General features: G+C 41.0%; 1 long non-coding RNA gene across 2 annotated transcripts in view; it reads right to left on the bottom strand.

The window, feature by feature from the left end:
* Positions 1 to 24,253, bottom strand: part of LOC135274237 (uncharacterized) — a 57,499-nt gene that overhangs the window by 18,912 nt on the left and 14,334 nt on the right. The window contains exons 1-2 of one of the 2 annotated variants that reach the window (XR_010342039.1): positions 15,817 to 15,912; positions 6,887 to 7,011 (exon numbers count right to left, since the gene is read on the bottom strand). This is a non-coding gene — a long non-coding RNA (uncharacterized LOC135274237). Of the gene's footprint in view, positions 1 to 6,886; positions 7,012 to 15,816; positions 15,913 to 24,253 lie in introns of those variants that run through there. The other variant, XR_010342040.1, reaches the window with a different exon arrangement.

Raw genomic sequence — 24,253 nt, forward strand, 5'->3', positions numbered from 1 at the left:
CCATTCCCACTGCCTGGAACACTCTCCTGCCTGCTCACTCTCTCTCCACGTATCTTATTCTTACTCATTTTTTTTTTTTTTTTTTTTTTGTGATGGAGTTTCGCTCTTGTTACCCAGGCTGGAGTGCCATGGCGCAACCTCTGCCTCCTGGGTTCAGGCAATTCTCCTGCCTCAGCCTCCTGAGTAGCTGGGATTACAGGCACGCGCCACCATGCCCAGCTAATTTTATTTTTTTTTTGTATCTTTAGTAGAGACGGGGTTTCACCATGTTGACCAGGATGGTCTCGATCTCTTGACCTCGTGATCCACCTGCCTCGGCCTCCCAAAGTGCTGGGATTACAGGCGTGAGCCACCGCGCCCGGCCCATCTTTTAAGTGTAGGCTTAAATATGGCTTTTTCAGGGAGCCTTCCTCAACAGAGAGGATAGAGACTCTTAGTGTATGTTCTGACACCTATCACCACACTCATCACATTTCATTGTTATTACATATTCGATTATCTGTTTCCCCCTAAACTGTGAGCTCTCTGAAGACAGGACTTTTTTTTTGTTTTGTCTATTACTGTTTCTTCATAGCTAGTCCAATGTTCATGAAATCTGTATTGAGTGATTGAATGAGCTGAGAGTCTGAGGCTATGTACATAGTGAGCCTCTCACTTAGAAAAACTAAAAGCTGGAACTGGAACTGTGGTCAGTTCATAGGAACTCCAGTGTATAGAGTCTCTAACTTTACCAAAGCTCAACCTTATCCAAATTATGGTGCCAAGAATCCTGGGATGCAAATCAGAAATATAAGATCCACCAAGGTGTGCAATCTTTTGCCAGCTGTTTAACTGCTTCAACCTCTCCGAGCTTTTCTGAGTAGCAAAGTGTAGGAAAGTACAGTGCTTTGAAAACAATACAAATAAGAGTCCCCTTTCGTGGAGACAAAGATGTGTTATCTTTAAAGGGGCCACATTCTGGTTTCCATTTTTCCCACCTCAAGTCATACGTCTGGGAGGGTAAGCACAGTCAGTACAGTGGAGCCTCTCATCAACGCCACTCACCACTGCCATTATCTGGCTGATTAATACAGTTTGTGTTATTGCTAAGGAAAGGGGAGGAGGAGAAAGAACAACGTGGCAGCATTTGTGGTATAAGAATGTGGTAGATCTGTCAAAAACACTTTCCAGATTCCTCATTCTCTAGGGGATAATTTTTCTGCTGGCATTTTGAGATCTCAAAATTAAATACCTGTGCCAGAACTGCCATCTCTAAGGTGACAATACTAGAAATCTCCCTCGGCTTCTTAACATGAAAGGTTTTAAATATTAGCTGCCTTAAGGAAGTACCATATGGGTAACATTTTAGGACAGGCAGTCAAATTTCGATAAAAAACGAAAAATGATTAACTACAAGAAAAAGAATTGGAAGTAGGGTTGCCAGATTTAGCAAATAAAAATATGTGAGACATACTTGCACTAAAAAATTAATCGTTGGCTGGGCACTGTGGCTCTTGCCTGTAATACCAGCAATTTGGGAGGCCGAGGCGAGTGGATCACCTAAGGTCAGGAGTTTGGGACCAGCCTGGCCAACAAGGTGAAACCCCATCTCTACTAAAAATACAAAATTAGCCGGGAGTGGTGGCAGGCGCCTGTAATCCCAGCTACTTGGGAGGCTGAGGCAGGAGAATCACTGGAACATGGGAGGCAGAGGCTGCAGTGAGCTGAGATTGCTCCATTGCATTCCAGCCTGAGTGACAAGAGTGAAACTCTGTCTCAAAAAAAAAAAAAAATTATTAATCATTTATATGAAATTCAAGTGTAACTCAATATCCTGTATTTATCTGACAGCCCTTATAAGACCTTACCTTTCCCTTAGATTGTCCTAATTATTCCATAATTTAAAAAAATATGTATTCTATAGAAATATTTATTCTGTAGTATCATTTCTAAATGAGTTGAATATTATTATTTAGTTTCTTGGTTTTTTTGTTTGTTTGTTTGGGTTTTTTTGAGACAGAGTTTCACTTTTATCTCCTAGGCTATAGTGCAAAAGCATGTTCTCCGCTCACTGCAACCTCCACCTCCCAGGTTCAAGTGATTCTCCTGCTTCAGCATCCCGAGTAGCTGGGATTACAGGCGTCCGTCACCACGCCTGGCTAATTTTTTTGTATTTTTAATAGAGACAGGGTTTCGCCATGTTGGCCACGCTGGTCTCCAACTCCTGACCTCAGGTGATCCACCTGCCTTGGTCTCCCAAAGTGCAGGTGTGAGCCACTGTGCCTGGTCTCCTGAGGTGTATTTCATATGGGAAAGTATCAAAGGTCAGTTTCCTGAACGACAGACTTGGAGATGAAAATTGCATGTCAAAGGTTTAAAGCAGGAAGCTCTAGGGAACACCACCTGTAAAAGTGAGGAAAGTGGAGACAGAGTGGGAAAGAAGTTGAACTGTGATGGAATTTTAAAGAACCCAGACAATCCTACAAGTGAGCTTTAAAGCCTGGATAGCTCATCAAAGTTGAGGCTATGCCTTTGTACCCTCTACCCTGCCCATGCATTGACTAATCCTTGTGGGCTGCCCTTGGGTTGAGAGTGTAATCTTGAGTAAGACAGCTCCCTTTACCCAATAACAATTCCTGGGAGTGGCTCAGCTGAGAAACTTTAGCAGTGGAGGCCTCTGGGGACTCAATGAGCATCTCAGTTGCAAAGGGGGCTATCTGAGTGGTGCACTTAAGTATCAAATACACAGGACAAGTTGTAATCCCAGCACTTTGGGAGGCCTAAACAGATGAATCGCTTGAGGTCAGTAGTTTGAGACCAGCCTGGCCAACAAGGTGAAACCCTGTCTTTACTAAAAATACCAAAACACAAAAAACAAAAACCCAGCCTGGCATGGTGGTACACACCTGTAATCCCAGCTATTTGAGAAGCTGAGGCAGGAGAATCGCTTGAATCCAGGAGGTGGAGGCTGCAGTGAGCCAAGGTCGCGCCACTGCACTCCAGCCTGGGCAACAGAACATAACTTTGTCTCAAAAAAATAAAAAAAAAGAAAAAGTAAAAACTTCAGCACTTATATTTAAGTGTGTTTAATTCATACACTTGTTATTTTGTTTTGTTTTTAAAGATGGTTTTTAATTATTTATTAGGAGCTACAATATGTCATGAACTGTACTATGATTTGTTGGTGGTCTTCTGGCTCATATTCTTAGTCTTCACTAAATAGCCTAACCTGGCTGGGCACGGTGGCTCCTGTAATCCCAGCACTTTGGGAGGCTGAGGCAGGCGGATCACGAGGTCAGGAGTTCAAGACCAGCCTGACCAACATGGTGAAATCCCGTCTTTGCTAAAAATACAAAAATTAGCCAGCGTGGTGGCATGGGCCTGTAATCCCAGCTACTGAGGAGGCCGAGGCAGGAGAATGGCTTGAACCTGGGAGGTCAGGTTGCAGTGAGCTGAGATCGAGCCATTGCACTCCAGCCTGGGCGACAGAGCAAGACTCTGTCTAAAAATAAAAAAAATAGCCTAACCTACCATTGGCAGTAACAATAGAGAAGTGTCTAACCTTTGGGCTATTCTTTTTCCTTAACCCTTATTTGACTGACAGGTATTTCAGAAGTTCGGAGAAGGCATATCTGGACTGCAAAGCTCAACTTATTATTCCTGTATTTTCTGAGAGGGCATAGAATATTCTTTTTTTGTGTGTGTGACCAAGTTTTGCTCTTGTTGCCCAGGCTGCAGTGCAATGGTGCGATCTTGGCTCACTGCAACCTCTGCCTCCCAGATTCAAGCAATTCTCCTGCCTCAGCCTCCTGAGTAGTTGGGATCACAGGCATGTGCCACCACATTCAGCTAATTTCGTATTTTTAGTAGAGATGGGGTTTTACCATTTTGGTAAGGCTGGTCTTGAATTCCTGACCCGCCCTCCTTGGCCTTCCGAAGTGCTGACACTACAGACGTAAGCCACTGTGCCTGGCCAGGGTATTCTTAATTTAATCTTGTATGGGAAAACAGGTTATGGAATAAGTGGATGACATTCAAATAAATCTGTCTGGTTAGTACTGGGAAATACAGGACTGGGACTAAGAAGATAATTCAAGGAAACGCTGCATGGGACAGAAGGCTCGCCAGCTGCTTTCATTTCATCAAACGATAGAAACAAATGCACATGTACTTAAGCTGAAGCCAGAATACCTTAAAAAGAATTTCCTGGAAGACTGAAAAGCTTAATGCAGAAGATAGTGTAATAGCTTTCTTCAGAATTTGTAAAGGTTTGCCTTTATTTGGGCCATAGATTCTTATCGAGGGATGGGTTCAATAGCTAATAGTTTCTTAGTGTACTTTCCAGCCCCAGGAGTCAATAATTTAGTGTACTTAAGTAGGAATCTCCTTGACATTTCCGCATTGAATATCAGAATAAATAGGTAATAGCATATCCATATAACTTGCTAACATGTCATTTAGGCTGCCTGAGGGCTGCAGTAAATTGCTCTGCCACATTTTTAAGTGAATATACAAATGCTCAGCATCAGTGATAAGATGATCCCGTGTTTTATTTTATTATTATTCTTCCCCTCTGGTGCTGAGAAATGAATTTCTTATGAGAGGGAAAGGGGTATGGCTTAATAACTTGTAACCAGATATTCCGTGAAGCAGTGTGAACTTCCCATGTCCCTATTTTTGTCCTCTTTCTTCCCAAGAACAGCAGAATCTCATAATGTGGGAAAGGGTGGCACAGTCACCCTTGAATATAAAATGCCTGTAGGAATTAGGTACAAGTGAGAATAAAACAATAAAATGAACTTGTAATTGGTGACTATCTTATCCTTCTTTCTAAAAATAGTGCTAAGAGACAACTAATAATGATATTAACACAAGGCTTATTACAAGGCAGTCCCTCTTCTAAAGATTTTATTAATATTAACTTAGTGCTTACAACAACTTGTGAGGTAGATATAGTTATTATCTCCTTTTTATGGATGAGAGAACTGAAACAGTGACATTATGTGATTCACCCATGGTCACACAGAGTACTAGCTACTATGGTAAACTGTCTCTAATGAAATACTGATTTCCTGACTGTATTTCAGTTTGTTCAATACTGTGTTTCTAGAGAAGACTTAATCAGTTTTTGAGAAAACATGGCATTCAGTCCAATTCCAAATTAGGAAGATTCTTTGGCTCAATTCCTTTAGTCTCTAAAAGTCCCTCAGAGCCCTTTCTTGGATAATTAGTTGCAAACAATATCAATTATATCTAAGCAGACAAATTTAATTACTACAGAAGACCAATTGATTTTTTAAATTATCATTGATTGCTCAGTAGTTATCTCAGTGTAAAGATTTGTACATTCTAAATCTTTAATTTAATTGGTTTATTAAGTAGCCTAAAGGTTGACACCAACGTAAGAGAGGTAAATTTTCCCCCTGCTCCCTTATCTTCTCAGTGAAAGTAAACACCTTGGAAACCTAGGATAGTCAACAACAAAACAACAACAATTAATATTGAATTACGTGTAGGATTTTGGGATATTTTCTCTTTTTTGATTTTAGGGGGTTTATTAAAGGAGTGATATCCTAGTTTTCCTAATGGTGGGGAATAGAGCTTGCTTTTTTTTTTTTTTTTTTTGAGACCGAGTCTTGCTCTGTCACCAGGCTGGAGTGCAGTGGCGCAATCTTGGCTCACTGCAACCTCCACCTCCTGGGTTCAAGCAATTCTTCTTCCTCAGTCTCCCGAGTAGCTGGGACCACAGGTGTGTGCCACCACGCCTGTATAATTTTTGTATTTTTAGTAGAGACGGGGTTTCACCATGGCCAGGATGGTCTCGATCTCTAGACCTCGTGATCCGCCCGCCTTGGCCTCCCAAAGTGCTGGGATTACAGGCGTGAGCCACCGCACCCGGCGAGAGCTTGCTTTAGTAGCTATTTCACTGTGTACCAGAATGCAGCTATTTTTAATCCTTAAGTCAAATTCACAATGAAGCCACTTAAGATCATAAAGGTAATTGAAAACTGATGTGGATTTAGACAGAGGAGAACTGAAATCTACTTAAAAAAAAAAAAAGAGACCGCGTCGGGGGGTGATGAGGGGGGTGCATCTCACTATGTTGTCCAGGCTGGTCTCGAACTCTTGGGTTCAGGCAATTCTTCCTCCTCAGCCTCCCAAAGGGTTGGAATTACAGGTGTGAGCCACTGCATCCAGCCGATTCTACTCTTTAAATCTATCTCTACCCCTACTCCTTTCCTCAACAGTAGCTGAGTGTGTGACTTAGTTTTTCAGTGTTTCCATTATCTCATCTTTAAAATGAGGATAATCACATCTGTCTTGCCTACAGGCCAAGTCTGTGTCAGTGCATCAAAAAATATTAAATGTATGTAAATTCAAGGATCATTAATATTTACAGATAACTGTGATATTTTCATTATTTTGCTCTAAAAATATTGTCTGTCACTAATTGTATCAGTAATCTATTGTGGCATAAGAAACTACCCTTGGCCGGGTGTCCTAGCTCAGGCCTGTAATCCCAGCACTTTGAGAGGCCGAGGTGGGTGGATCACGAGGTCAAGAGATCAAGACCATCCTGGCCATGCTGAAACCCTGTCTCTACTAAAATACAAAAAATTAGCCGGGCGTGGTGGCACACACCTGTAGTCCCAGCTACTCAGGAGGCTGAGGCAGGGGAATCGCTTGAACCTGGGAGAGGTTGCAGTGAGCAGAGATCATGCTACTGCATTCCAGCCTGGCGACAGAACAAGACTCCATCTCAAAAAAGAATAAAAAAAAAAGAAACTACCCTCTAAACTTATTGACTTAAAGCAACCATTTATTTCTCTCTTGTAAGCCTATGAGTCAGCCAGATGAGCGCACTGGTCTGCACCAGCCTCAAATGTTCTTAGCTGGTCTTGCTTACGTTTTTGTGATCAGCTGGTGGGTCAGCGGGTGGTGCGGTGGTACTGGCTCGTCTAGGATGGCCCCAGCTCGGATGATTTGGCTCTCTCTTATGTGGTCTCGCCTTCTTTAGCAGCTAGCCCAGAGCTGTTCTCATGGCAAAGGAAGAGAAGCAAGTGAGTGAGTGTGCATAACGCCTCTTGAAGCCTTGGCTATGAATGGCATCCCATCATGGCCACCACATTGTAATGATGAAAGCAAGCTACAAGACAGCCTGATTCAAGGGGTGGGCATGCGGACAAATGAATTTAACATCTTGATGGGAGGAGCTGTATATACACATTGTGAGGAGTAGGAAAAATTGGAGCAATTTTGACATGATCTATTACACTAATTGAGTCACTTATATTCAATTTAAACCCTTGATTTTTTAAAAAAGCTATTTACTATGCAGTGATTTTTTTTTGGGAAATTTACAATTTTTAGGTCACTGAGTTATATCTTTTAACATATATGCACATATTGATGTCCATGGCTTACTGCTTATATATAAACCTAAAATAAAACATTTGAATATATTTGCAATTATTGTGACCAACTCTTACCTGGAAACTCTATTAGATGTATTCTCATTTATGTATTAACTCTCATTTGCTATATTTGTATTTACATAGGGAAATAAAACAAGCAAGAGGTCCAATCAAAATAAGTGTTGGAGGCTGGGCATGGTGGCTCATGCCTGTAATCCTAGCACTTTAGGAGGCTGAGGCAGGTGGATCACAAGGTCAGGAGTCCAACACCAGCCTGGACAACATGGTGAAACCCTGTCTCTATTAAAAATACAAAAATTAGCCAGGTGTGATGGTGGGTGCTTGTAATCCCAGCTACTCAGGAGGCTGAGGCAAGGAATTGTGTGAACCTGGGAGATGGAGGTTGCAGTGAACTGAGCTCATGCCACTGCACTCCAGCCTGGGCCACAGAGGGAGACTCTGTCTCAAAAAAACAGAAGCAAAAAAACAGAACACCAACAAAAAAATAAGTATTGGAATTCTGAGGGCTAATGTGTTTTCCACTAGTGAATTCAATGTTGCACTGAAATAATTAGTGCACTTTATTACTGATCCTAAAAGCGGTCAGATTAAATAGAGAGTTGAAACAATATAAACAGAAAATCCAGGTTTTCAGCCCTGCCCTTGAAAATGAAAAGAAGAATTTTGGCTTTGTTTTATTTTGTTTGAGCTAGAATGAACCCAATTGGATGACTGCATTGATTACATTCTATGGCTGTGTGTTTAACTCATGATTTCCCTTGGATTTAGGTATTTGGTTATATAACGCCAAACATCTGGATGTTTTTTCTCTAGTGCCAAATATATAACTGTGTGGAGGAATGTTCCAGCTATGGCATTTACTTGGCATCCTCATATATACTCTTCAACTGGATGTACCATATCACATGAGGAACTCCAGAAATTTGGGTCAAAAAAGATGTGTATTTCTTATTAGGTTTAATTCTAAAAACTGTAAATATAAGCTATCTGAATTACACATAAGCACTTGGAAATATTCTGTAGATTCTAAAAATCCCTCTCTCTATGTTGGCATCATGTTCAGAAACATTTAAAATATACTATCATAACATTTTTTAAATGACTGTATTGTAATTTAATGTTATATTTGGCAAACACAACCTAAAATACAGTAGCTAATAGTGCAAGCTCATTTTACTTGCATATCATTGTTAATCACTTTCATGTAGTACTTACCAACTGAGTCAGATTATTACAATCTATTTAATGACTTAATAGGTAAGACACATTGTTCTTAAATTCAATTATACCTTTTGCACCTCTGGAATTAAGGTCATATCAGCATTTCTATTATATAAGTGTTTGGGTTTAGCAGCTTTTACTGTATTCTAAAAGTTGACTTCCAAATCAAGTCTTAGTAATAAAGGTCACTGCTGAAGGAATTTCCCTCCTCTCCAAATTTAGTGTATATAATGTTTTGGTGCAACTCCTGCTTTCTAAAATAATTTTTCAGGAAAAATTTCATTATAGTCTTCATATGGCAGAAAGGAAGCTCCTTTATTTTCTTTTTGCTTGATAAGACTAAGCTTTTCTTCCTTGCAGAGTGACAATCATCTCTCAGATGATCTGGCCTTTTTTTTTTTTTTTTTTTTTGAGACAAGTCTCACCCCATCACACAGGATGGAGTGCAATGTTGCAGTCTCGGCTCACTGCAACCTCTGCCTCCGAGGTTCAAGTCATTCTCCTGCCTCAGCCTCCCAAGTAGCTGGGACTACAGGCGTCTGCCACCACGCCTGGCTAATTTTTTTGTATCTTTAGTACAGATGGGGTTTCACCATGTTGGCCAGGCTGGTCTCAAACTCCTGACCTTGTGATCCGCCCACCTTGGCCTCCCAAAGTACTGAGATTACAGGTGTGAGCCACCGCACCTGGCGTGATCTGGCTTTTAATATGTTCTCGATCTCCATTTTTTTTATTGGTTTCTGAAGGTGTCATTTAGCCACTCTGTATCTCAATCTACTCATCTGTACAATGAACTACTGACAGTACCTACTATAAGCTCTTTTAGGCTGACTGACTGCACCATGGACTGCATGGTAACCTCTGTGACCTACACGTACACCTCCAGATGAGTTCCTGGAAACAGAAAGTCTGAAGTAACTGTAAAACCACAAAAGTAGAAGAATGACCAACCCCTGCAGCACATAATTAACTTTGAGACATTCTTCTATTGTTCCTTATTCCTGCCTCAACTGATAAGCAACTGGACTTTGTAACCAATCTTACTCAACCGATAGGTCAACCTTGTAACTCCAGACATTATGAACCCATCCCAGCTTGCAAAAACCACTCTGAACTGTAACTTCTGTAACTTTCCACTGCCTATCCCAAATCTATAAAATTAACTCCTATCCCACCTCCCTCTGCTGACTCTCTTTTCAGACTCAGCCCACCCACACCTGGGTAAATAAACAGCCATGTTGCTCACACAAAGCCTGTTTAGGTGGTCTCTTCATTCAGAGCGTGTGTTTAACACCTACCTCACAGAGTTGTAGTGAGGATTAGATGAGATAGTATACACTTGTGTTTGGGAAAGTGCCTATTAATTGCTTAAAAAAAGTTAGGTTTTATTATTATTAGGTAAGAGATTTAGTATGAGTCTATTCCATGTCAGAAAAACATTTGAAAACAACAGGCTACTGAGGTAAGAGTTGGCATTTACTGAGATGTATGGAAGAAGCTATGGCTATCAGACAATCATTACCCTAATGTCAATAGTTTTTTATTTTAGAAATTAATATCAATATTTTTATTATTCATCTTCAGATTAGCAAGAAAACAAGATTTTCTTGAAGCAGTTGAATTAGATAGGTAATTAGCCTTGTGGTGTTGAAACATTACTGTATGTGTTTCTAATGAAACACTCTAGGCAATTCCACTCAGCTGCATGTTAATCACAAGAAGAGGGACACATTTTTCTGGGTGCAGGAAAAAGCCACTCCTTTACTGACTCATTCTTTTTTTAAAAAATATAATTCACTGATAGATTCAGTTTTGCATTGACCAAATGCCTAATTTGTTCCTGAATAACCTGCAGAGAAATTCTCCTCCAAAAGTTGGAAAGAGACAAATCCATTAACAACAAAATTTGTTTTCCTCTGCCTGAACTAACAATAGAATCTCTGCTTTCTGAGTTGTCATGACCTTCTGTTTCAACAGGGAACAGATCACTGTGTAAGGGACCCCACAAAGAAGCATCACAGTAGTGTGATTAGACATGACTGCACAGATGCTCCAGCACTGATGTCGTGCCACACTACAAAAGAGTCCAAGAAATAAAATGCATGTGACAGAATCCAACAGCCCTTAGAAGGATTTTAATCAATATTTTCCAGAAACTTCTTTTCAATATATACTACCTAAACACTGAAAATTATAATTTCCAATTCAATTCATTGACTTTTTCACCTCTGTTAAAATTCTTTGGAGTTTTCTGTTTGACCTTATTCAGGATAAATTTGATGTTTCTTACCTTTTTTTTTTTTTTTTTTTTTTTTTTTTTTTTTGAGACGGAGTTTCACTCGTTACCCAGGCTGGAGTGCAATGGCGCAATCTCGGCTCACCGCAACCTCCGCCTCCTGGGTTCAGGCAATTCTCCTGCCTCAGCCTCCTGAGTAGCTGGGATTACAGGCACGCGCCACCATGCCCAGCTAATTTTTTGTATTAGTAGAGACGGGGTTTCACCATGTTGACCAGGATGGTCTCGATCTCTTGACCTGGTGATCCACCCGCCTCGGCCTCCCAAAGTGCTGGGATTACAGGCGTGAGCCGCTGCGCCCGGCACTTTTTTTTTTTTTAAGAGATGGGGTTTCACCATGTTGGCCAGGCTGGTCTCGAACTCTCGACCTTGTGATCTGCCTGCCTTGGCCTCCCAAAGTGCTGGGATTACAGGCGTGAGCCACTGCGCCCAGCCAATTTGATGTTTCTTTCTCTGACATAATACAGATAACATTTACACAACTACAATCTCTTGTTTCCACCTTGCCATTACACAAATAGAATCCTAGAACAGGAAAGTCGGCAGAATTCATTTTTACAAGTGAGTATCAAATGTTATAACTACTCTGTTCACAAGATTTCCTTTCCTAAGAGAGAAAAAGTTCATAGCCTGTGATGGACAAAAGTCTACATCAGGGAAAATGACAGTGTTTAAAGCCCTTACCAGGCAGACACATCAAAGTTAAAGGAACATCCTGATACGGAGAATATCCAGAATAAAACTTTGTGAAAGAAAATAAGGCTATACAGAAAAACCACTAAGTATTGGTCTGTTATTATTATTTTCGAGAAAGAGTTTTGCTCTGTTGTCCAGGGTAGAGTGCAATGGCATAATCATATCTCATGGCATAACCTCCAACCACTGGTCTCAGGCGATCCTCTCACCTCAGCCTCCTGCTTAGTTGGGACTACTGGCATGCACTACCACACTCAGCTTGGTCTATTATTTATTTGATTCAATTATGTAAGAAAATTCAAGCATAGCTCAAAATAACCTGAAATATTTACTAGCAAAGCATAAGCAAGATAGATGCCAATCAGGATTCTAGACAACAGGCCACTTATGACTTGCTTGACCATCAAAAATAAGTTAGAGTAATATAAAATTCCTTTTCAAAATTTAATTAATGTTTAAAAGAGAACACACAATGTAATTGATTGGGAACCTCTAAGTTGATATGATTTCTGAATAAATCACATATATCAATTGACCATAAATCATCACTATCAACTATAAAATGGAGATTATGTTGTTCAGTTATACATATTACATCATACCAGTAAGAGAGTAAGACAGGGTGATGATACAGTATCTTAGAAAGACATTACTACCATTTGGCTGGGCCTGGCGGCTCAAACCTGTAATCTCAGCACTTTGGGAGGCTGAGGTGGGTGGATCACGAGGTCAGGAGCTCAAGACCAGTCTGGCCAATATGGTGAAACACCATCTCTACTAAAAATACAAAAACTAGTTGGGCATGGTGCTGTGCACCTGTAGTCCCAGCTACTCAGGAGGATGAGGCAGAATAATTGCTTGAATCCAGGAGGTGGAGGTTGCAGTGAGCCCAGATCACACCATTGCACTCCAGCCTGGAAAACAGAGCAAGACTCTGCCTCAAAAAGAAACAAAAAACAAAAAACAAACAAAAAAAAAACTACTAAAATTCAACGATAGTTCTTGAACTATAGTTCCACTGGAAAGGAAAACGTAGTAGTTATAATAGGACAGGGTACAAGACAGTTGGAGATAAATGCCTCAAATGAAACAGATTTGCAGAAAACTGCCCAGGGTCCCTATGGATGGTTCCATGAGACTGGCTCACCCTGCAGCTGAGCATCCTGACACTACCAATGCAGGGGTAAATTAATCCAGGAGCTTAATAATTAAGCTTAATGTTTATTGATTAACAATGCATTGTTACCAATCCACTCAATGGCAGGTAGAGTGGAAGATGATAGTTTGGCCAACTTAAAAAGAATGTTGACTCTATGAAAGGATGATGAACTGACTATGAAATCTAAAGAGGTTTTCAATATTATATTCAGAGCATCTGATATTATGTGTCTCCATACTATTAACTGAAGAAAAATAACTAATCTTAAAGCAAGTGACAAAGTAAAAAATGTGTATACACCTTCCCATCCCTTTCCTTGTGAAGTGTTTTCATCGTTTGAGTTTGAACTCAAATAATTCTTCCACTGTGGAGGTATCTCTTATTTATCAAGAGAAAAATAACTTCTGTGACCCCAGATTATGTACATATATTTCTAGTATTGTATTCATCCCACTGCATTCTAAAAATTTGTGTATGTGTTAATTTCTCTGGTTATTAATATGATGAGAGTTCCTTAGGAGCACATCAATTTTTGTAGTACACGGCATGTGGCAGGTCCATAATAAATGTGTATTGAATGCATGTGGTTAGTCAATATATGAGAATAAGAAATGTTCATGATGTCTATGATGCTTGTAATTTCAAAAATAAATTGGCTGACAGGCAAAACAAATCTCAAGAGACCAGATTTCTGTACCAAAACCACCTGCTTGTCAGATCAAATCATTTGCATATCATCCAAAGACAAAACTCTAAGAGATCTTACAAAGTTGCAGAAATCATGTGTTGCAACTCAAGATATTTAATAAAAATAATAGCCAATACCAACTTCTTAATCTTTGATCAGATGTGTCCGAAAATAATTAAGCAAAGAAAACTTGGCAAGCAACAGAAAATCTACATTTAAAACATCCATTTTTATTCTAACATTTAATTTGAAAACATGTAACTTTTCTTTTTGTATCTTTTTTTTTTTTTTTTTTTGAGATGGAGTTTTGCTCTTGTTCCCCAGGCTGGAGTGCAATGGCATGATCTTGGCTCACTGCAACCTCCACCTCCCGGGTTCAAACGATTCTCCTGCCTCAGCCTCCCAAGTAGCTGGGATGGGATTATAGGCGTGCACCACCATGCCTGGCTAATTTTGTATTTTTAGTAGAGATGGGGTTTCTCCTGTTGGTTAGGCTGGTCTTGAACTCCCTATCTCAGGTGATCCGCCCACCTTGGCCTCCCAAAATGCTGGGATTACAGGTGTGAGCCACTGTGCCTGGCCTCTTTTTGTATCTTTTGTTTTCTTTTTTTCTTTTTCTTTTTTTTTGAGATGGAGTTTTGCTCTTGTTACCCAGGCTGGAGTGCAATGGCGCGATCTCGGCTCACTGCAACCTCCGCCTCCTGGGTTCAGGCAATTCTCCTGCCTCAGCCTCCTGAGTAGCTGGGATTACAGGCACGCACCACCACGCCCAGCTAATTTTTTGTATTTCTAGTAGAGACGGGGTTTCACCATGTTGACCAGGATGGTCTCGATCTCTTGACCTCGTGATCCACCCGCCTCAGCCTCCCAAAGTGCTGGGATTACAGGCGTGAGCCACCGCGCCCGGCCTCTTTTTGTATCTTAATGGGATAAGTGGTTGTGAAAGGATTTTTTAATGTTTAGAGACTGACAATTCTAAATTATTAGAAGTTTCCTCAGTTTCTCACACTATACCTTGCCTGGCTGTGCTGATAACATCCCGTATGTCCCCCTTTAGGATGGTAAATGTGTTACAGAGGGAGATTTAAAAAAAATTAAACTAGTATCTGAAAGTGTAACAAACACAAAATAAGGATGCAAACAAGTGGGGTATTGTGTATATTAGTAAAACTAATACGTTATTAAACTATTTAAAGCCGCTACTAAATAAGTAGTAGATATTCTTTTTATTCTTTTCTTGTTTTTTTTTTTTGAGACAAAGTCTCATTTTGTCACCTAGGCTGGAGTGCAGTGGTGCAATCTCAGCTCACTACAAGCTCCATCTCCTGGGTTCAAGGGTTCAATCGATTCTCCTGCCTCAGCCTCCTGAGTAGCTGGGATCACAGGTGCCCGCCACCATGCCCGGCTAATTTTTGTATTTTTTTTTTTCTTAGTAGAGATGGGGTTTCACCATGTTGGCCAGACTGGTCTTGAACTTCTGACCTCAGGTGATCAGCCCACTTCAGCCTCCCAAAGTGCTGGGATTATAGGTGTGAGCCACTGTACCCAGCCATAAGTAGGGTTTCTAAGCTAAAGATTTTCTTTAAACACAATTTAAATATATTTGCCCTTGTCAGTTTATGTACCAAACATTTGACTTTTCGAGTGAAAACATCTGATGGTTTTGCCAGCATAGGAGCTTCACTGCTGAATTGGTAGTATATTTCATAGAAGATGGTTGTGGCAAGAGTTAGGGCCCTGGAATGACGTCTTGCTTCTACTCTTTGGCAGCTATAGCACCTTGGGAAGTTATGTGACCTTAGTCTCAAGAGTTCTCATATACAAAGTGAAGATAATTAACTATTTCACAAGGTTATTATGTCAATGATATTATGTGTACAAAAGTACTTGTAAACTGTAATGTGCCATATAAATGTTAATTATGATTATGGCTTCATCTACTGTAGCATCACGTCATCATGGAATACGGGCAGCCTATTTCTTCTTTCTTTTTTTTGGCCTGAGGGATTAAAATCAATTTCTTCTTTCTAAATGTGCTCCTCTGCAACACATATAGTGAAGCCTTTTTCCATTTACTTTCTCATTTTTCCTGTTCCCCATTTTTTTTATTGTGGTGAAATACACGTAACATAAAATTTACTATCTTAAACATTTTTAAGTATACAGTTCATTGGTATTGAGTACATTCATATTGTTGTGCAACCATTACCACCATCCACCTCCAGAACTCCCTTTATCTTGCAAAACGAAAACTTTATACCCATTAAACAGTAACTCCCCATTTCCTCCTCCCTACTTCCTTTTATTTTGAGGTAATTTATAATTTGAATGCTGCTCCTACCTTAGCTGTTACACAAAATTCACTGCCAACCAGAAATGTAATAGTGATAATCTCAATTCCATCTGCTACTTCTGTTGTTTTTTAGTCTTGGCAAGATAAATAGAAGATATAGTGAAGAAATACTCTCATGTAGAACTTGCATAAGAGAAATGTGCAATTCAGCTACAAGTAGAAGCCTGATTATTTTGCAAACTTTGGGGTACAGTGACTCATCTGGAAATATATCCTAAATAGGTAGGGATGTTTACAAACAGTTATCTGATAATGGTTTTTAAAAAATTTAAGGGCCGGGTGTGGTGGCTCACACCTGTAATCCTAGGACTTTGGGAGGCCGAGGTGGGTGGATCACCTAAGGCCAGGAGTTCAAGACCAGCCTGGCCATCATGGTGAAACCCCATCTTTAAAAAAAAAAAAAAAAAATTTAAGTAGGCTGGGCATGGTGGCTCATGCCTGTAATCCCAGCATTTTGGGAGGCTGAGGCGGGTGGATCACGAGGTCAGGAGTTCAAGACCAGCCTGGTCAAGATGGTGAGACCCTGTCCCTACTAAAAATAAGAAAATTAGCCGGCTGTGGTGGCGGGCACCTGTAATCCCAGCTATTTGGGAGTCTGAAGCAAGAGAATTGCTTGAACCCGGAGAATCAGAGATTGCAGTGAGTTGAGATGGCAACACTCGCCTGGGCAACAGAGTGAGACTCTGTCTCAAAAAAAAAAAAAAAAATGTACCCAAGCACAATGACTCACGCTTGTATTCCAGCACTTTGGGAGGCCGAGGCAAGTGGATCACGAGTTCAGGAGTTCGAGACTAGCCTGGCCAAGATGGTGAAACCCTGTCTCTACTAAAAATATAAAAATTAGGTGCCGGGTGCGGTGGATCACGCCTGTAATCCCAGCACTTTGGGAGGCCGAGGTGGGTGGATCACGAGGTCAAGAGATCGAGACCATCCTGGTCAACATGGTGAAACCCCGTCTCTACTAAAAATACAAAAAATTAGCTGGGCACGGTGGCGCGTGCCTGTGATCCCAGCTACTCAGGAGATTGAGGCAGGGGAACTGCCTGAACCCAGGAGGCAGAGGTTGCGGTGAGCTGAGATTGTGCCATTGCACTCCAGCCTGGGTAACAAGAGCGAAACTCCGTCTCAAAAAAAAAAAAAAATTAGCTGGGTGTGGTGGCAGGCACCTGTAATCCCAGCTACTCAGGAGGCTAAGGCAGGAGAATCACTTGAATCCAGGAGGCTGAGATTGCAGTGAGCCAAGACTGCGCCACTGCATTCCAGCCTGAGTGACATAAGACTCCATCTCCAAAATAATAATAATAATAAAAAATAAATAAAAAGTTGATGTTACATATACACAATGAACTAAATATCTCATTATAGAATAATACCTAAATGTATGGGAATATGGTCTGTTATAGTGTTAGGGTAAAAAAAATTATAAAACACTATATATTACTGTTTTGGTATTACTTTTTTGATATTACTTAATTGATATTATGCCCAATTAAATAATAAAAATAATACAGCTACACCTGTATGTGTGTGTGTGTATGTATATGTGTGCGTATTGCATATATACACATATATGAAAAGGCTAGAAGGTATACAGCAAAATATTAGTGGCAATCTCTGGGTGGCAGAATTATTAGTGATTTTTAATTTCTTCTTTTTTTTTTTTGAGATGGGGTCTCACTATGTTGCCCAGGCTGGAGTGCAGTGGCTCTTCACAGGCGTGATCCCATTACTGATCAGCACAGGAGTTTTGACCTGCTCCCTTTCCGACCTGGGTCAGTTCACCACTCCTTAGGCAACCTGGTGGTTCCCCACTCTCGGGTGGTTATCATATTGATGCCGAACTTAGTGCGGACACCCGATAGGCATAGCACATACAGCTCAGAACTCCTGGGCTCAAGCGATCCTCCCACCTCAGCCTCCTAGCAGCTGGGACTACAGGCACGCACCTTCGCACCTGCCTGTCAATTTTTAATTTCTTCTTTGCAATTTTTTGCTTTGCAACTTTTTCAATGACCATTTATTACCTTTATAATCAGCACCAAAATTTAATTAAATAAAAACTCAGGCATAGGCTACCTTCAAAGCAAACCCAGCAATGAACTCTGAAGTATTTCAGCTATGACCACTTAAGTAATTGGAAATTGGGAGGACCATAAAAAGTAGTCACTTGGGGCTAGTATTTGAATGAAATACCCAAAGAGCTTGTTTCGAGTCCTGTCAGCTTTCACATTACTAATATAATTAAAGCAAGTAAATCAGTTGGCCAACATGCCACTCACCCTTCAGACACACGTCACAGCTGTCTGCATGCTCACTATCTCCACCTTGCTCAATTTTTACAGTTTTAATATGAATATCAATTCCCTTTTTCATAAACCTAACCTATAAATGCCACAACCCTCTGAGGGATTTCTCCAGGCTTCATTTTAGGCTCCACAAGAAAGGATGTAAAAGAGACTTTTCTTTTGTAAAGTGATTCTATAATTCTGTCCAATATCCATCATTTTCAAGGCCAAATAATCATATTTAATACATCCTAAATTACATTCTGTCAGGCAAAGATTCCCTTGATGATATTAACCAGAGCAGAGGACTGACAGTCAGAGGCCTGAAAGTAAGATATTATTCTACAAAGGGCTTACAAGCTTCGCTTTGTAGAGGTCAACCCCACGAAGTCTGGAGTGGTGTAGGATCTGTGCCTTTATCACAATCCTCAGTCTTCCTAGAGTTACCCACAAACATCCCCCTGATTTCCTGTCCTAAAATCACTTTTAAAATTAAATTACTTGGCCCACTTTTGAACCCTTTCCTTTGAGGAAATTGCCATCGTGAATTTGTTTTTACAACACTACTTTAGGAAGACAGTTAGATGTATAAGAATCTACCTATGCTATGTCCATTGTAGTCCCTTGTGGGAAAACTGAAAAGAGAAAAAGCTGAATGAGATGAGGAAGCTGGAGCGATGCTATCATGGCTTGTACTGTTTATATGAATGGTACAAGGTATCAGGTTGGAAATGTTTTCTTGACGGGAAAGACTGTAAGGTCAAGATGCCAGAAAAGGAGTAGAAGCACAGGGTTTCCTTTGCAAAAAGAGGACATCTTGTGCTAGATTTTCATTAGGAGGAAAGTTCTTGTCATTCCTTCTTTAAGCACCTCTATTGAAGTGGCTTTTATTTTGTGGATTTTACATCTCAAATGTATTAAAGAATAAGAATAAGGGCCAGGCTAGGTGGCTCAGGCCTGTAATCCCAGCACTTTGGGTGGGCGAAGTGGGAGGAACACTTGTGAGACCAGCCTGACCAACATAGTGAACCCCTGTCTCTACTAAAAATACAAAAAAATTAGCTGGGTGTGGTGGTGCACACCTGTAGTCCCAGCTACTCGGGAAGCTGAGGCGGGAGAATTGCTTGAACCTGGGAGGCCGACGTTGCAGTGAGTCGAGATGGTGCCACTGCACTCCAGCCTGGGTGACAGACTCCAACTCAAAAAAAAAAAAAGAAGAGGATATTAAAAATAGCATGTTTAAGTTTTTTATGCTTTAGTTATTAAAATAACTGAAGCACGAATATTTTAATCTGAATCTTCATTTAAAATCCAACTATTAAGCTCTTGCTATGTGCCTCACCCTTGTTGCTTTATATACATGAACTCATTTCCGTCTTACAAAGACTCTGTAACCTATAGATAGAGTCATCCCCATCTTAGAGATAATGTTTACAATACAGCCATTTATTTCCTTCTCATTTCTAAAGTTTTAGGATGGCTTGGAGTCTGACAGTTTGTACCACTATTAATGTTTTGATGATCTATCTATCCACTGATAATTAGTTTTTATTGTTTTGGAAAAAATAATCTCAATGCAGTTGCTCCAGACTTCAAGATATATGGATCTTGAAATTCTTGCCTAAAGAAAAACTGTCAAAATACTGAAGCGTAGAGTAAGAAACAGGGGCTACTTATCATCAGTGTTTAACAATCTAGAACAAGCAGAAGGATGATAAGCCTTAAACTGCAGCAGCAGAAGAAAATAAATATTAAGGCAGGGCATGGTGACTCTCGCCTGTAATCCCAGCACTTTGGGAAGCCGAGGTGGAAGAATCATGAGGTCAAGAGATCGAGACCACTCTGGCCAACGTGGTGAAACCCTGTCTCTACTAAAAATACAAAAATTAGCTGGGCATGGTGGCACACACCTGTAGTCCTAGCTACTCAGGAGGCTGAGGCAGGAGAATTGCTTGAACCCAGGAGGCGGAGGTGGCAGTGAGCTGAGATTGTGCCACTGTACTCCAGCCCTGGCAAAAGATTGAGACTCTGTCTAAAAAAAAAAAAAATTAAAATTAAAAATAAATATTAAACCATTATCAAAATACTTGTTTTATAATTTTGAGTGATAAAAACGTTTTACACAAAGGGACCAATGCTTCCCATGTTCTGCCCAATTTTCTTACTTCTCTTCCTCCTATTTTTTCTTGGGTTTCCATGTCTTTCCTTTGCTCTTTTATACCAGCTATTTTATTTTTACTCACACCTCTGCCTTCTCATTTCTACTTTACCATAGTTCTTTCTCTTATCCTTTCATTTTTTTCTTATGCCTAAAAAACAGAAAAAATAAAATTAATCCAACTTTGATGCTTTTCCTTTAAATGTAATAAAACACAGGTGCAATAACTGAAGGAATTGGCCGCTTTTATGATCATGTCTTCCATCTTTCATCATTAACTCCTTTTGCTACTCTCTTCTTACTTCCTCCTTTCCAATAAGTCACTTCCTTCTTTTCAATAAATCACCAAGGCTAAGATTTAAAAGCACTTTGCTGTATTCCAATACACTATAGTAGTTTAATTTTCATATCAGTCTAACCCAAACTGATTTCTCATTGACAGAGCTCAACTGCCACCTCCTTGCCTGCTGAGTTCACCAAATGGAAAATATCAGTAAAACATGTATTATCATTTATTTTCACTGTGGAAATATTAAGCAAACTAGAATGTGGTGATTTCTTTAAATTTTTAAAACCATAACACAATTTATTAGAGTAATGAAAAATTCCCAGTTTCCCTGGGAATGAGTTAGGATTGCACATAGAGTGTTCATGTAAAATCTGACCATCAGGTCTCCAGTAAACTTTGGTGATTCATTTTGCCTGCACATGTCAATATACTACTTACCCTCTTCTCAGTGCTATTACTTTTTTTTTAAGAGTCAGCACACTTTTATCTTTTAATGAGTTTATTTTAAAATAGATTTCTTTATTTTAAACTTTATTGAATAAACAAAGACAGCTGCCTGTATTTGTGTCACATTTTATAATTTTATTCTTTTTTTTTTTTTTGGAGATGGAGTTTCACTCTTGTTACCCAGGCTGGAGTGCAATGGCGCGATCTCGGCTCACCGCAACCTCCGCCTCCTGGGTTCAGGCAATTCTCCTGCCTCAGCCTCCTGAGTAGCTGGGATTACAGGCATGTGCCACCATGCCCAGCTAATTTTTTGTATTTTTAGTAGAGACGGGGTTTCACCATGTTGACCAGGATGATCTCGATCTCTTGACCTCGTGATCCACCCACCTCGGCCTCCCAAAGTGCTGGGATTACAGGCATGAGCCACCGCGCCCGGCACCTAATTTTATTCATTTATTATTATTTTTTTGAGATGGAGTCTCGCTCTGTAGCCCAGGCTGGAGTGCAGTGGCATGATCTTGGGTCACTGCAACCTCTGCCTTCAGGTGATTCTCCTGTCTCAGCCTCCCAAGTAGCTAGGACTACAGGTATGTGCCACCACGCCCACCTAACTTTTGTATTTTTAGTAGGGATGGGGTTTCACCATGTTGGCCAGGATGGTTTTAATCTCTTGACCTTGTGATCCACCTGCCTCAGCCTCCCAAAGTGTTGGGATTACAGGCGTAAGCCACTGTGCCTGGCCTTAACCTGGTCTAATTTCCAACATTCATTTTTTCTTTTGCTCTTTTATATATCATATTTGGAGAAATGCTGGACTTACGCAGGTTTACTTACATAAACTCTTATGCAGGTTTACTTACATAAACTCTGTCATCTAGCAAGATGACATACTGTTCTTTTTTGTGATGACTCTGCCTAAAAACTCTTTTGTGGTACAGCCTTTTTCCCAGGCAGGTTAGAAGGGCTTTCAGTGCTAACGCCAATGTCTTTATCTGACACATCCATTTAGATCCATGGTCTGTTTTGTGTCTATTCCTCTGGTTCCAGCAGCGGGGCTCCTTACCCAACCTATGGGCCATCCTTTTTCAGGAATGAGGATCTAATGTGAGCCCTGAACATTAGATCTAATGTGAGCCTTAAACATTAGAAGTCCATGAGGAGCCCCAAGCCATCTCTGAGTTGGACTTCTTCTTGACTCCACTAAGATGAGCTGTAGTCCTTTTTCTCTTATTTTTGAGGTGCTGGATTTTCTGTGGGGAAACTGACATCTGCTGCTGATCTTCCCTGCTGCTGGCTGTGTGCCTACACTGACCCCACTGGTTCCTTTAGCAAAGACCTTTGCTAGCTGCCTCTTCCAGGTGTGCCTGGATAGACACCTGCTCTTTTGTCCTCAAGAATCTGCACTGTCTTCCTTGTCCTTTTTCCTTTGGCTGATGTTTTGCTTCAGCCCTACTTCCTACACTGGCAGGTCCTTTCTTAAAACAACCATCCTCTGGCTATGATCTGCATGGATCTCTGACTCTACCCATGCTCTGAAAGGTTCGATTCTCCCCAGAAAGGTTCGATTCTCCCTAGGCTTCTCAGTTTTTTTGGTTGCCCCACTCAATCCTGCATGACAGCCAGAGAAACCTAAATGCTCTCCTCTATTGAAAAAAAAGAGAGGGTTAACTAGCTTTTTCAGGGCCAACAAAATAATGATTTAAGAATCCTTTTTTTTTTTTTGAGATGGAGTCTCACTCTGTCGCCCAGGCTGAAGTGCAGTGGTGCGATCTTGGCTCACTGCAACCTCTGCCCCCCCGGGTTCAAGTGATTCGTCTGCCTCAGCCTCCCAAGTAGCTGGGATTACAGATGCCTGCCATAGCACCTCGCTATTTTTTTTTTTTTTTTTGAGATGGAGTTTCCCTCTTGTTGCCCAGGCTGGAGTGCAGTGGCACTATCCTGGCTCACTGCAACCTCTGCCTCCCCAGTTCAAGTGATTCTCCTGCTTCAGCCTCCCAAGTAGCTAGGATTACAGGCACCCACCACCACACCCAGCTAATTTTTGTATTTTTAGTAGAGTCAAGGTTTCTCCATGTTGGTCAGGCTGGTCTTGAACTCCCTACCTCAGGTGATCCACCAGCCTCGGCCTCCCAGTGTTGGGATTACAGGCATGAGCCACTGCAGCTGGCCTGGTGTCCAGCTAATTTTTGTATTTTTAGTAGAGACGGGGTTTCACCATCTTGGCCAGGCTGGTCTTGAACTCCTGACCTCGTGATCCACCTGCTTCAGCCTCTGAAAGTGCTGGTATTACAGATGTGAGCCAGTGCCCCCGGCCAAAACCTTTTAACTATATTCTGAAATGTGGAGAAGCCCCTCTGGATCATTCCATCCTGAAGCCAAAAGGGACAGGAATGTGAGATCCTAGGATAAAATTTTAAAAGGTTTCTCTACAGCCCTTATTTATTACTAACTTTCCCTGCCTTGGCTGATTGGTGAACTTGGGAAAGGAGGGGAAGGCAGTCATAGCTTACCTGTGTGTTGTCTCTTGCTTGTTCATCATCGGCCATTGTACTTTACTGCACTGCCCCATGCAGACGTGTGCCACCCATGATATACTGAGGGCATCAGTCAAAGTCCCAACAGGAAATAAAAAGCACACTCAAGAGGGATTGCTCAGGAGAGTTTAACAAAGAGGCAGTTTATAAGGGTGTAAGCAGGTTTACAGGAAAGGAACAAAGGATGATGCAGTACCCTCGGGCTAGCAACAGCTGGAAGTCTTCATCAGCCCTAGGTTTGAAGGGGCACTAGGAAGGAAAAGCTACCAGGAACCTAAGAAATAGCTGTAGTTTTTGGAGAACACAGCATGGTAGGGGCTGTGACCTTTTCCAGAGAAAGACAGCCACTGCTAACCCTTGGTCCTACTGCAAGGAACCTCTGACCTCACTCTGTCTCCTCTTCCCACCTTCACATCTCCTGCATATCTCTTCCAAGTGCTTCTCCTTGGCTGAATCCAACCAGAAAACAGAAGGGAAGGGAGCTGGGATGATGCAGTGAGCAGAGGTCACACAGGATGAAGAGTGCCATTGCACTCCAGCTTGGGTGACAAGAGCAAAATTCCGTCTCAAAAAGAAAAAAGAAAAATAATAAATATTGTCAGTGAAATCCTACATAGCCATTTTTCTCCTGTAAATAGCCATTTTTCTAAAACAGTCAAGTGATGTATTAGGTAGAAGATTCCCTACAGCCTTAGGGTTTTCCTGGGACTTT

This window comes from Aotus nancymaae, unplaced genomic scaffold, assembly GCF_030222135.1.
Source record: "Aotus nancymaae isolate 86718 unplaced genomic scaffold, 86718_ANA_hifiasm-v0.15.2.pri h1tg000011l, whole genome shotgun sequence".
Classification (NCBI taxonomy): domain Eukaryota; kingdom Metazoa; phylum Chordata; class Mammalia; order Primates; family Aotidae; genus Aotus; species Aotus nancymaae.